This window comes from Artibeus jamaicensis, unplaced genomic scaffold (assembly GCF_021234435.1).
Source record: "Artibeus jamaicensis isolate MK-2021 breed Jamaican fruit bat unplaced genomic scaffold, CSHL_Jam_final contig_471, whole genome shotgun sequence".
In the NCBI taxonomy this organism is placed as follows: Eukaryota; Metazoa; Chordata; class Mammalia; order Chiroptera; family Phyllostomidae; genus Artibeus; species Artibeus jamaicensis.
The window spans coordinates 5,188,514-5,201,999 of record NW_026521850.1 but is presented as its reverse complement, the minus strand read 5'-3'; the positions used below and the strand labels follow the sequence as shown (position 1 = coordinate 5,201,999).

At 53.4% G+C, this 13,486-nt stretch overlaps 1 long non-coding RNA gene across 1 annotated transcript in view; it reads left to right on the top strand.

Annotated features, from left to right (window-relative positions):
- LOC128627825 (uncharacterized) overlaps positions 1-13,486 on the top strand; it is a 57,217-nt gene that overhangs the window by 23,273 nt on the left and 20,458 nt on the right. The window lies entirely within an intron of this gene.

Below are 13,486 nucleotides of genomic sequence, written 5' to 3'. Positions count from 1 at the left end.
CCCTTTAACATTTCACATAATATGGGCTTGGTGATGATGAACTCCTTGAATTTGATCTTACCTGAGAAGCACTTTATCTGTCCTTCCATTCTAAATGAAAGTTTTGCTGGATAGAGCAATCTTGGTTGTAGGTCTTTGGATTTCATGACTTGGAATACCTCTTTCCAGCCCCTTCTTGCCTGTAAGGTCTCTTTTGAGAAATCTGCTGACAGTCTGATGGGGACTCCTTTGTAGGTGACTGACCCTTAGCTCTTGCTGCTTCTAGGATTCTCTCCTTCATTTGAATCTTGGCTAATGTAATGATGATGTGCCTTGGTGTGTTCCTTCTTGGGTCCAACTTCTTTGGGACTCTCTGAGCTTCCTGGATTTCCTGGAAGTCTATTTCCTTTGCCAGATTGGGGAAATTCTCCTTTATTATTTGTTCAAATAAGTTTTCCACTGGTGGCTGTGCCTTTCCCCCTTCTGGTACCCCATATAATTCAGATGTTGGAGCGTTTAAAGATGTCCTGGAGGTTCCTAAGACTCTCCTCATTTCTTTGAATTCTTGCTTCTTGACTCTTTTCTGTTTGGCCATTATTTGCTTTCTTCTGGTCCACTCCATTGATTTGAGTCCCAGTTTCCTTTTCATTGCTATTGGTGTCCTGTGCAATTCCATTAATTTCAATTAGTTTTGCCTTCATATATTTGTCTAATTTGTCGGTATAATCAACCAGTTCTGTGAGGATCCTGATGACCAGTGTTTTAAACTGTGCATCTGAGAGTTTTGCTATTTCTTCATCGCTTAGATCTATGGGCTGTGGGACTTTCAGATCTTGCGACATTTTTGGTCTGTTCGCGCCCTTCAAGTATGAGAAGCGGTGCCTTAGACTCCCAGGTCGCTGGGTTGTGACGCTGTATGTGGGGGCGGGGTCAGAGCGGGGAAATGGCGGCGCCCTCCACTGCCGCTTGCCGCGGGGACCCGCCGGGCCAGGTCCAACCGCCCACTCCCTCGCCTGTCCGCTCGTGCACAAATGCGCGACGACAGTCAACACGCAGCACTGCTCCCCCGCTGTCTCCCCTGCGGTCGCTCACTAGGTCCAACCCTGGGCCTGGATTCCGCGTCTGGATTCCGCGCCTGAGTCCGTCTGACCGAGTTTTCCTGTGCAATCCCGCTTCACCAGCTGCTGGTTTCGCCCCTTACCGGTCAGGCTGAAGAATTTGTTGTTAACGGACTTCCGAAAAGTTCAATTTTCCGTGTTCTGGCTGTGTTTTCTGTTGCTAGTATTTAGTTGTCCCTAAACTTGGTTGTGTGAGAAGGCACGGCACATCCACCTATGCCTCCATCTTGGCGGAAGTCTCCCACCCGTTTCTTTATACACTTTTTTTGTGAATATGGAGCGTCCACTTGGTTCCCAACTGGGGTAGGGGGGGAGCCGGGAGGGGAAGGGCGCCCTGGCCTGGCCTCTGTTCCCATCTGCCGGGCTCCCTGCCGCCACACTCTCTGTTGTGAGTTTTGGAGGGTCTCTCAGAGTTTCGTTAGGCAGATGTAAGCAAATGTAAATATTCTCTTCAGATGAAGAGTCAGCACACAGTGGGTCCCAGCATTTGGAATGAGAAGGAGCCACACCAGGGCAGCCAGCCAGGGACCAGGCTTGATCAGAGCCCAGGGCACGGACAGGGGCCAGGGAGCCACGGTGAGACAGGGGGCTGACTGGCCAGGCGGCAGTTGTTGGTCATCAGTTGGGGTGTGGCCCAATGGGACATAGTGTTTAAGAGGGTCCCCGGTGCTGTGGGAGTGGGCGGCTGGGGCAGGGAGCCCACTGGGAGGCCAAGAACTCACGCCCAGATCTCCAGTGCGTGAGGGTTTCGTGAACATTGCTGGGAGGCAGCTGCGGTCATCACTTCCTGTGCGGACGCAGGACCTTTGGTACAGAGAGGTTAGTTAGCCTGCGGAAGGCCACACAGCAGTGGGCAGCCGAGGAGGGCCGGAAGTTCAGGAAGTCCAACCAGGGCACCCAATGGCCTCTCCTGAGGGCGGTGCCAGGCACCAGCAGAAAGACGGTCGAAGTCCTCCAGGCGTGGAAGGAGTGGGGGTGGGACTGCCTTCATCCCCGTGTCTGCCAGGCCCCAGAGCTGGAGCTGTCCCCTCCAGTATCGGGCGGTGACCCCCTGCCCGACCTGCTGGGCCAGTCACCTGGACTGCAGGTCAGAGGCAGATTCCTGGGCCCAGGCCCAGACGGACAGAACCAGAGCCTCTGGGGTGGGGCCTGGGAACTGCATTTTAACCCAGGGCTTACCCTTCACTCCACCCTATGCCCTGTAGGCATCCTGGACCCTACCCACTGACCCAGCTCCAATCTTTCCCTTCTGGGGTCCGGCTCAGCCCAGACCTCGCTGGGAGGGTGGGCGGCAGGCACCGGCTGGTCTCCGCAGGCCAGGGTGCAGTTCTGAGCCTGGCACTGCCCCTCAGGGCTGGGTGCCCTCCTCCCTGAGCCACCAACCCCACCCCCCTGGACAGCAGTATCTGAACGGGTATGTATGGTGACTTCTTGCCCCAGCCATCTCTCTAGCACGCCACATGTGCCAGGCTCAGGAGCAGGGCTGCCTCAGACAGTGGCTGCACCGGGAACGGGGCTTGGGAGGCGGGGGGAGGCCCAGCTGCCTCCCATTTCTCATGGGGACGGGGAAGGTTTCACAGAGGAGGTGCCATAGGGCTCAAGCCTTATAGGAGACACAGGGAACTGCCCGGTGCCTGTACCCGGCTGGGTGGTAAGAAGGTGCCAAGGCAGGGACACCATGGAGCACAGGGGAGGCCAGGGGAGGCCCTGGAGGAGGCCGGGCTGGGAGGCAAACCAGGGGCCCAGGGCTGGCAAGGGAGGCAGAGCGGAGACTTGGAGGCCGGGGGAGGCTGCAGGCCCAGGAGCTAGTACTGGCTTAGTGCCACCGGCTGTGACTCTGTCCCCTGATCGGGGCCCCTCTACTGCCTGGGCCTGGGGGCTCCCTGGTGGTCCGGACCTGTCCCCTGGTCTGGGGGCACCTGCCCGTCCTCCTGTCCCCAGAACCCCAGCTTTGGGGCAGAGCTGGGCAGGACCAGGAGGCAGCTTGGGAGCGAGGGTGGCCGGGAGCTGCTGCCGGCAGACTCAGCCCCTCTCCTCCCTCCGGGTGCTCCCTTGAATCTCGACATAAATTAGGCAGAGTCAAAATCAGACCTTCTTCATCGGGAGAAATTACTCATTTCAAATATTTGCAGCCGCTCGAACTGAAACGCAACAAGAAGAGGACTCAGATGAATAATCTGGGGCCTTTTCACAGACTGTTTTTACTCAGCACTTTTCCTGATTTCAGAGCCCCCTCCCACTGAGCCCCCTCCCTGCGAGACCCCCCTCCCATCCTCTCTCTCATGCTCCCTCCTGCCACCCCCAGTCCTGGCCCATTTCCCCTCCTTTCAGCTCCTCTTCCTGGTTCCTTTTGCTAAATCCGCAGATATTTGCTGAGCGCCTCCTCCTGCCTGCCTCCGAGCTTCAGCTGGGCACCCGGCAGTGACGAAGTGGTCCAGCCCCTGCCCACGTAGGGAGCCGGGGTTCTTAGGCTCAGGACCCGCCCTGGGCAGGGAGTGCACCCCATTATTTGCCCGTGTGGCACGTCTTAGTATTTGCAAAAAATTTCCTTTCCGCACTTTAAAAAAAGAAACCTTATATAACCACCTCTCCGGAGGCCTTTCGGAGGCTGGGAGGAAATCTGGCAAATTCTGCCTCCTCTCCTGACCCCCTTTGTCCTCTGCACCAGCTCTGGTGGCCTTTGGGGTGGGTGGCATTTGACAGAAGCCAGGGCTGAGCTGGACCCTCCGGAGCCCTGCTGGAAGTGGAAGGGCATGTTGGGGTGCCCCAGGAGGGGCGTGAGGAGGGGTGCGAGGAGAAAGCAGGAGCCAGGGGTGCCATGAGAAAGCCGTGTGCTCCTCCCCCAGCGATGGGGGTGTCCTGCCCCAGGGGAGGGAAGCACAGGAGCTCGGAGTCGCCTGGGGGACCTGGCTTCTCTGAGTTGGTGGTGAGGGCAGGTCTACTTGGTACTGAGCACATTGCATCCCACGGGTGCTCATTGTTGCTGCCCTGGCCCCTTCTTTTGGGGCCTCATCCTTGCAGTGCCCCCCAGTCACCCCCACGCTGGTCTGTGGCCCACCAGAAGGCAGAGAGGCCTGTGGTGGTCCTGGTTCTGGATAACAGTGTCTCTCCTGCTCCCTCCCTCTGCCCAGAGGCGAGAGTGGGGCACCCCTGCCCCGTGACGTCCTTGGGAACTCTGCAGTCAATGGTTCAGCTGCTGGTTCAACTCGAAATGCCATGTGAATTTCTGGGTCCTTCTGATCTGAAACCAGGGGTTTCCCACCCACGAAGAGAAGGAAGTGGGGAGGAGGCAGGAGCTGAAAACAAAAAGAAATGGCTTTGCAGCCAGAGGCCTGAGACCGAGAGGAGGTTGGGGTGGGGGGAGCCCCTGGAGGGCCACAGTGAGCTGGGCCCCACCCCCGCCCCGGGGAGCCTGGCAAAGAGCTGGGTTTGGTGGAGAGAAATGCATGGGGGACCCCATTGTCTTTCACATCCGCTGGGCGCCACTGTTCCCTCTCACTGAGATGGGCTCAGAGGTGCACCTGGTGAGGCAGGCCGGACGTGGGCCGAAGGCACTAGGGAGCCACAGATAGATCTTAAGGGAGGACTCGATGTAAGGGCATAATGGGATTAGGGTTGCCCCGTAAAGTACAACGGGAAATGGTGTCACACGTGCCCCTTGGGCTGAAGTGCTGACTTCCCTGTTGTCTGCTCCCCTATTTTCTGGTGCCTTGAAGGCCACCTGTTCCAGATGGGGAGCTCCGCGGTCGGGGAGCCCCTCCTGGCCTGGGTCCCTGAGAGACTGCATGGAGCAGAGCACTGGCCGTGCGGCGTTAGGGAGAGAGGAAGGCCTATTGCTGGGAGCCCCTGAGATCCAGGCCGTCTGTCCCCAAGTCTAGCCCCGTCCCACCTCCGAGGCCCCCCGCCTGCTGCGTGTGAGCACAGAGGATGGGTGAGCACAGCTCCGCCTCCCTGCTGGGGGTGGGGGGGGCGGGCAGGGGCAGCTAGGAGAGGGTCTGCCATTGCTTCCTGGAACTACTGGTGTGAGGCTGAGCTGCCAGCTGTACAGGACACCCTGGCCTTGGCAGATGTGGCCTCCTGTCCCCTGCCAGGGGACAATGGCAGAGCCTTCAGCTCGAGGCTGGCGTGGGGCAGCATCCCTGCTCGGTCGGGCCTTTCTGGACTTGGCAGAGCCACACGGAACCTGGGTGCAGCTGGGGCCCCTCCCGTGAGCATCCCGCTGGAGCCAGGCACTTCTGCAAAAGCCCAGCTGCCGCTGGCAGGGCGGAGGGACACCTGGGCCCCACTAGCCCAGGTGCTTCTGTCAGTCCCAGGAGCCAGGCGTCAGTCACCTCCTGGCCAGTGACAGCGTGGCTGGCAGGGAGCTCAGGGGTCTGGGCCTCCGCAGCCTCGTCCCTGCCCCTCCCCCCAGCTTCTCCCACTGATATCCTTGGCTAGGGACCTTTCCTGCCTTGTCTACCTGGAAAGCACTCACACCTCCTTTGCACAGCCAAATGCCACCCCCCACTGCCAGTGCAGTGCAGGGACATCCTCCCATCTTCTCCCACTCACTTCTGCCACTTTTGTAGGGCGTCTGTCCCTTGGCTTTATACCCCTCAGGGCACCTGTCATTCTGCTGAGGGGACTGGCCCTTGAGGGTAAGGACAGAGCCGTGGACGGGGCTCTGGCTCTGCAGGAGGTGGATGTGCTTTCAACTGTGCCTGGAGTGGGTGAGTGGACGCCTGCGCTGCCCTGTGGATTGAGCACCTGCTTCATGCTGGCCCCCTGTGCTCGGGCTCCGCCTGGCCAATCAGCTATGTGGTCATCGCGTGTGCTTACAAGGCCACTGTCCCTTCTGGTCCCTGTCTGAGCCTGGGCTGCTGTGAAAGCGGGACCCCACGAGGACCCGGGGGCAGATGGTTTGCTGGGAAGGGCTCCAGGGGTCTGCGTGACAGGGTGGGTGAGTGGGCGAGTGAGAGAGGAGAAGCCGTGCGAGGAAGGCTGCTGGGCTTGGTCATCACTGAGGGCAGCTGGGCCTCTGCCTCCTACCACTCACGCACGCTGCCCCACTGGTGGAGGGGTGTCCTGGGGGGTGAGAAGGTGCCCACACTCCCACTATGCTGCCTTCCCAAGGGCTCTCATTGGTGGTGGCCCAGAACGTGAACTGCAGGGCACAGAACGGGCGTAGGGTCCAGGGGCAGGTCTCAGTCTTTCTGTATCCGCCACTCTCCCTTCCCCTCCCCCCTTCTCCGCCCCCCCCCCCAGCTTCCCTGGAGCAGAGAGGAGGGGGCGGAGGGGTGTGACATGGGCCCAAGAGGCACCTGGTTCAGTCCCTCAGAGACAAACTGAGTCCCACAGAGGGCTGTCACCTGCCTGTTCCCCCCGTCACTTAATGGGTGTGCAGACACTTGGAAAACTGTAGAATTCCTTCTCGCACCCTCCCGCAAAGCACCCTGGCTCGCGTGGTCAGGCCCTTAGCCCCACGTGGGCTATACGGTGACTGAGTGGCACTCACACTGCCCGGTGGTGGCTTTGGGCCCTGGGGTGGGGCTGGTGGGTGCTCACAGTCCTCAGAGCCCTCCTGGCCCCTGCTCGGGGGCCGGGCAGCACCAGGTGGAACCCGGGCTCAGCCCTTCAGATCTGTTTGTAAAACGGCCTTCCCCTCCCAGGGCTGTCTGGGTGAGGGTCCCACGGGCCAGGCCACCGGCGCCCCAGGTTCCACCAGGAAGCTCCCAGATGCTGCTGGGTCTTTGCAGAGAGAGGTGTGTGTGGTCGTGCTTTTCTGGAGGCTGGAAGCGGGATTGGGGTGGGGATGGGGGGACGGGGAGGGGAGGATGCTAGGGGCAAGTAGGCCACACTTTTTCCACTTGTCCTCATTTTATCCTTCCAGCCACCCTATGAAGCATACCTGTTATTATCCCATTTTGCAGATGAAACGTGTAATGCTCAGCAGGATCAGCTGTTTGCCCAAGGTCAAGCCGCTGACTGTGGTTGAGCTGGCATGAGAGCCAGGTCTGTCTGCCCTTGACCATCACAGGTCAGACTGGACTACGAGTCCAGTGGTGGAGGTGCCAGCATCCAGCACGGTTCCCAGGACTCCGTGGATTAGGAGTGAAATGGTACCTTTTTGGGGTTAGGGTCCCGGTGGCGAGGAGAAGCCAAGGGCCCCACCCAAAGCCGGGCCTGTGTGTGAGCTGCCCAAGCAGCAGCTGGACCCCGAGTCTCCCCGGCAGCTTTTATTCTACTTTCTTGGCTCCAGCTGATGCGGAACCCGGTCCCACCTCCATCGTTCCCCTGCTCATCCTCCTGGGAGCCCGCAGAGGCTGGGTCCGGCTCGGTTTCCGCAAACACGGTGTTTGACTCGGACCCAGTCTGGGGGGATCGTCCCAGCCCCTTCCCTCTCAGAAGTGGGGGTTTCTCTTCTGAATGCTAGAGGGGCTTTGGGACTTGATGATGGGGCCTCTGGCCCACCTCCCTGCCTCTCCAGCCCTTTCCCTGCCCAGGTGGTGAAATTTTAAGCGGGCTCATTTCCTGCTGCCCAATTTTCATTAATTGGATCTAAAAGGGTTTCTATTTTCTCCCCAAATGCTGATTGATCCAGCCGAGGTAAACAGCACTGCCAAAAATGGGGGGGGGGGGCTGCTGAGGGAGAGGGGATAACTAATATTACTTGACATTTACTTAGAGAGGAAAGGAGGGAGCGGGGAGGGAGGGAGGTGAGTCACACACCAGAGCCTCAGCCCACAGATTGTGTAGAAATGAGCAGCCACAGGCAGGCAGGAGCAGGAGGGCTTTGAGAAGCTTCAGTTCCCCCAATTTCACAGGCTTCGGGGACCCCTGGGGGTTCTCCGCTTGTTCCCAGGAGGAGAGGATTTCTATGTCCTTGAATGGCTGTGTGTTTAGCTCTGGAGGTGGTGGGACCCCTGAAGATGCCAGCGAGGCTGCGTGGATGGCTTTCCTGTGTGTGATGGGGAAGGGTGGGAACATACACGCAATCTTTGGGGAAGCCCTTTGCGGGTGCAGGGGTTGGGGTGCGGGGTGGGAGTGACAGGGAGTCCGGCGGGAGGGGCTGGGTGCTTGGTTGCTCCACCTACCAGTCTTTGCTTCTGACTGCCTCAGTTTCCCAACTCAGTACTGCACCCACTGGAGGTTGCCGGGGGCACAGTAACGGTCTGGGAATCACAGGTGTGGCTTTCTGTGCCCCCGGGGTGGCCCAGGGAAACCAGCCAGAGTGCTGGCCTCACGTGACCCCCAGCCACAGTCGCCGGCTCCGGGGCAGTCCTTCCTTTAGTTTTCAGCAAGTGTGGGCTGAGCACGTGTTCTGAGCCAAGTACTGCTGGTTCCCTGGGCCCAGGAAGGAACAGCCTGCCCGCTCCGCCTCCCTGCCCTCCCCTGTGGGCTCCTGACACCCTCGCGTGCCTCCAGAGCTGTGGGTGCTGTGCTTGAAGGGCCTGCCACCTTGTCCGTCTTCCCTTCCTGCCACCTGCCTGGAGAAGCCGATCCTGTTATCTCCTCATCCGGGGACCCATCCTGTCTTCTGCCCAGGAGACACTTTGTCCTTGGGTACCAATGGCTTTGACTTTCTTGACAACCCCATTTAAAACTAGGCTCACCTCCTTCCCAAACCTGCTTCTCCTCTTCCTTCCCATCTCAGTGGGACCCCTCTGGCCAGGTGACCCCTGCTGCCGGATCTGACCTTCACCCTTGTCACCTCCCTCTGCTCATCCAACATAAGCAGTCAACACCTCCCTGGTCATCCTGGCTTTGCCTCCTCAGCATCTCCCATGCTTGTCTACTCTTCTTCCACACTGCCACTCATCTGGTCCAGGCCACTGTCATTTCAGCTTATGGCTGCTTTCTTAGCCTCTGGTCTGGCCCTGCACTTCATTCTCCACTCAGCAGTGCACTCAGCACTCCAGGCGGGCAGTGTTTTCCATGGCTTCTAGCTTCCATTGTTGCTGCAAAGAAGTTGGCTGTCAGTCTTAGTGGGGTTCCCTTGAGAGCATATCTGGCTCTCTCTTTTTTTTTTTTTTTGATGCTATTTATTTATTTTTAGACAGAGGGGAACGGAGGGAAAAAAAGAGGGAGAGAAATGTCAGTGTGTGTTGCCTCTCACACGCCCCCAACTGGGGACCTGGCCCACAACCGAGGCATGTGCTCTGGACTGGGAATTGGTTCGCAGGCCAGCACTCAGCCCACTGATCCACACCAGCCAAGGTCAGCTCATTTTTTCAAACTGCTGTTAGGTATGTCCTCTTCTTAACTTTGGTTTGGAGCTTCACTATGATGGATGGAGTTATGGATTCTTTTTACTTTCCTGGGGACTCTGAGTGTCCTGTATCTATGGTTTGGCGTTTCCTATCAGCTCTGGAAAATAATTAGCTTCCATTTCTTAAACGTTGCCTCTGCCCATTTCTGTCTCTCCTGGGACTTTGATGAAACTGTTTTCTGTCCTCTCTGCCTCATCCTCTTTCCCATCTTTGTGTCTCTCTGCAGTGCATTCTGGATATTTTCTTTTGACGTAATTCTTTCTTTGGCTGCATTTCATCCATTGTCAAACTCATCCATTGAGTGTCTTTTACACTGTATTGTTTTGAAAGATTGCACACATGTATGAAATGCATAAATTATAAACACCCAGCTTTGCAGAAGAGTGAAAAACAAATGTGCGGTTTAGCAAATGATTAAAAACCAAACGTATATGAAACCATCACCAACGGGTCCAGCAACAAAGTCTCTGAATCTTAAATTTCACTCATCAGAATGTTTATTTCTAGAGCTTCTATTTGGTTCTTTTGTCAATTTTCTATGTCATGGTTTATAATTTTATATTCTTTTTTTAAAATATTTTTTATTTTTATTTATTTATTTTATTTATTAAAGATTTTATTTATTTACCTTTAGAGGGGAAGGGAAGGAGAGAAGGAGAGAAACATCAATGTATGGCCGCCTCTCATGAGTCCCCCGCCGGGACTGGCCTGCAACCCAGGCATGCGCCCCGACCGGGAATCGAACCGCGATTCTCTAGTTTGAAGGCCTGCACTCAATCCACTGAGCCACACCATCCAGGGCTAAAATATTTTTTATTTTTTAAAATATATTTTATTGATTATGTCATTACAGTTCTATTTCCCCCCTTCATTCCCCTCCACCCTGCACACCCCTTCCCCACCATTCCCCCCTTTAGTTTATGACCACGTGTCTCAAGTTCTTTACATTCTATATTTCCCATACTATTCTTGCCCTGCCCCCTATTTTCTACCTACCATCTATGCTACTTATTTTCTGTACCTTCTCTCCCCATCTCCTTCTCCCACTCCCCTGTTGCTAACCCTCCATGTGATTTTCATTTCTATGGTTCCACTCCTGATCTAGCTGTCCTCTTAGTTTGCTTTTATTTTAGGTGTGGTTCTTAGTAACTGTGAGTTTGCTGTCCTTTCACTGTTCATATTTTTTATCTTCTTTTTCTTAGATAAGTCCCTTTAACATTTCACATAATATGGGCTTGGTGATGATGAACTCCTTGAATTTGATCTTATCTTAGAAGCACTTTATCTGTCCTTCCATTCTAAATGAAAGCTTTGTTGGATAGAGCAATCTTGGATGTAGGTCTTTGTATTTCATGACTTGGAATACTTCTTTCCAGCCCCTTCTTGCCTGTAAGGTCTCTTTTGAGAAATCACCTGACAGTCTGATGGGAACTCCTTTGTAGGTGACTGTCCCCTTATCTCTTGCTGCTTCTAGGGTTCTCTCCTTCATTTTAATCTTGGCTAATGTAATGATGATGTGCCTTGGTGTGTTTCTTCTTGGGTCCAACTTTTTTGGGACTCTCTGGGCTTCCTGGATATCCTGGAAGGCTATTGCCTTTGCCAGATTGGGGAAAATTCTCCTTTATTATTTGTTCAAATAAGTTTTCCACTGGTGGCTGTTCCTCTTCCCATTCTGGTACCCCTATTAATTTGAATGTTGGAACATTTAAAGATGTCCTGGAGGTTCCTAAGCCTCTCCTCATTTTTTTGAATTCTTGTTTCTTCATCCTTTTCTGTTTGGTCATTTTTTTCCTCTTTCTGGTCCACTCCTTTGATTTGAGTCCCAGTTTCCTTTCCATTACTATTGGTTTCCTGTGCATTTCCATTCATTTCAATTATTTTAGCCTTCATATGTTCCTCTAATTTGTGACTATAATCAACCAGTTCTGTGAGCCTCCTGATCACCAGTGTTTTGAACTGTGCATCTGAAAGTTTGGCTATTTCTTCATCGCTTAGATTTATCGGCTCTGGGGCTCTGAGTTGTTCTTGAGCCTTGTTCATGCCTGTTACATATGAGGAGGTGTTCACCAGGGCGGGGCCACCCAGGTCGCTGGTTTGTGATGCTGTATGTGGGGGCGGGGTCAGAGAGGGACAATGGCGGCCCCCTCTGCCACTTTCTGCCACTGGGGCCTGCACGTCTGTCTCACTGCTTCACTCCTTTACCATTTTATTTGCACTCGACTGTGACTGTGGTCAGCCCTCAGTGAGTCCACCACCTTTTGCCCTCAGTGGGTCTGCCCGGTACTCCACACCTGGGATCTGCCTACAGCTGCCGGCGCACCTGGGTTGCCCGCCCCAGTCAGTCTGGTGGATCTTTCCTGCCTGACCCCGCTCTGCTGCTGGCTCTGCCCCTCTTACCGGTTTGGCTGAAGGGTTTGTTGTTGTCAGACTTCTGTGTAGTTCAATTTTCTGTGGTTTGGCTGCGTTTTTGTTGCTAAAACTTTGTTGTTTTTAAACTTGGTTGTGTGAGAAGGCTCAGTGCTTCCACCTACGCCTCCATCTTGGTGGAAGTCTATAATTTTATATTCTCTGGTGATGTTTCATTCTTGTCTTTTTAAAAAAAGATTTTATTTATTTATTTTAGACAGAGGGGAAGATAGGGAGAAAGAGAGGGAAAAAAATCAATGTGTGGTTGCCTCTTGCGTGCCCCCTACTGGGGACCTGACCGGGCCTGCAACCCAGGCATGTGCCCTGACTAGGAATTGAATTGGCAACCCTTTGATTCATAGGCAGGCACTCAGTCTACTGAGCCACACCAGTCAGGATTTTTTTTTAAACCCAGTAAGCATAGTTGTCTTATGCTAATTCCAATGTCTGAAACATACTTTGCAGGTATGTTTCTGTTGTTTCTTTTAATTTTAATTTTTTTAATTACATTTTATTTAATATGTTATTACAGTTGTTCTGAACTTTTCCCCATTGCATTCCTCCACCCAGCGCCCCCTACTCGCTCAGGCAATCTCCCCACCGTTGTTCATGTCCATGGGTCATGTGTATAAGTTCTTTGGCTACTCAATTTCCTCTACTGTGCTTTATATCCCCATGGCCATTCTGTAACTACCAGTTTGTACTCAATCCCCTCCCATGTTCACTATTCTCCCCCTCTCCCCTCCCATCTGGCAACCTTCTGGTAACTCCCATCTTGCTTTTAAGAGTCTCTCTTTCTCTTTAACTTTTGGCATTTTAATAATGGTGTGTTTTGGGGGGAGCCTCTTTGCATCCATCATAATTGGGACTCTCTGTGCTTCCTGGATTTGCATATCCATTGTCTTCACCAAACTAGAGAAATTTTCTTCCATTATTTTTTCAGATAGATTTCCAATTTCTTGCTCTTTCTCTTCTTCTGGTACCCCTGTGAGGTGAATGTTGGACCTCTTGAAGTTGTCCCAGAAGCTGTTTATATTATCCTCATTTTTTTGGATTATTTTTTCTTCTTGTTCTGCATGGTTACTTTTTGCTTCCTTATGTTCCAAATCATTGATTTAATCCTCAGCTTCATCTACTCTACTATTGTTTTCCTGTAAACTGTTCTTTATTTCAGTTAGTATATCCTTTGTTTCTGACTGTCTTTTTTTATGCTGCTGAGGTCCTCACTAAGTTCCTTGAGCATCCTTATAAATAGCATTTTGAACTCTGCATCTGATAGTTTGGTTTTTTTTATGTCAAAATTATCTTTATTTTAATTTCTGATGTGGTAAATATCAATCTCTATACTACATGTAAAAAATCTTTTGGGAATCTCAATTCTTTTTTTTTAAATCCATCTTTTTTTTTATTGATTATGCCATTACATTTGTTCTATTTCCCCCCTTCATTCCCCTCCACCCTGCACACCCCTCCCTCACCATTCCCCCCTTTAGTTCATGAACACGTGTCTCAAGTTCTTTAGATTCTATATTTCCCCTACAATTCTTACCCTCCCCCTATCTATTTTCTATCTACTGTCTATGCTATTTATTTTCTGTACCTTCTCCCCCCTTCTCCTTCTCCCTCTCCCATTCCCCTGTTGTTAACCCTTCATGTGATCTCCATTTCTATGGTTCACTCTGATAGTTTGTTTATTTCCATTTTGTTTAGCTCTTTCTCTGGAGCTTTTATCTG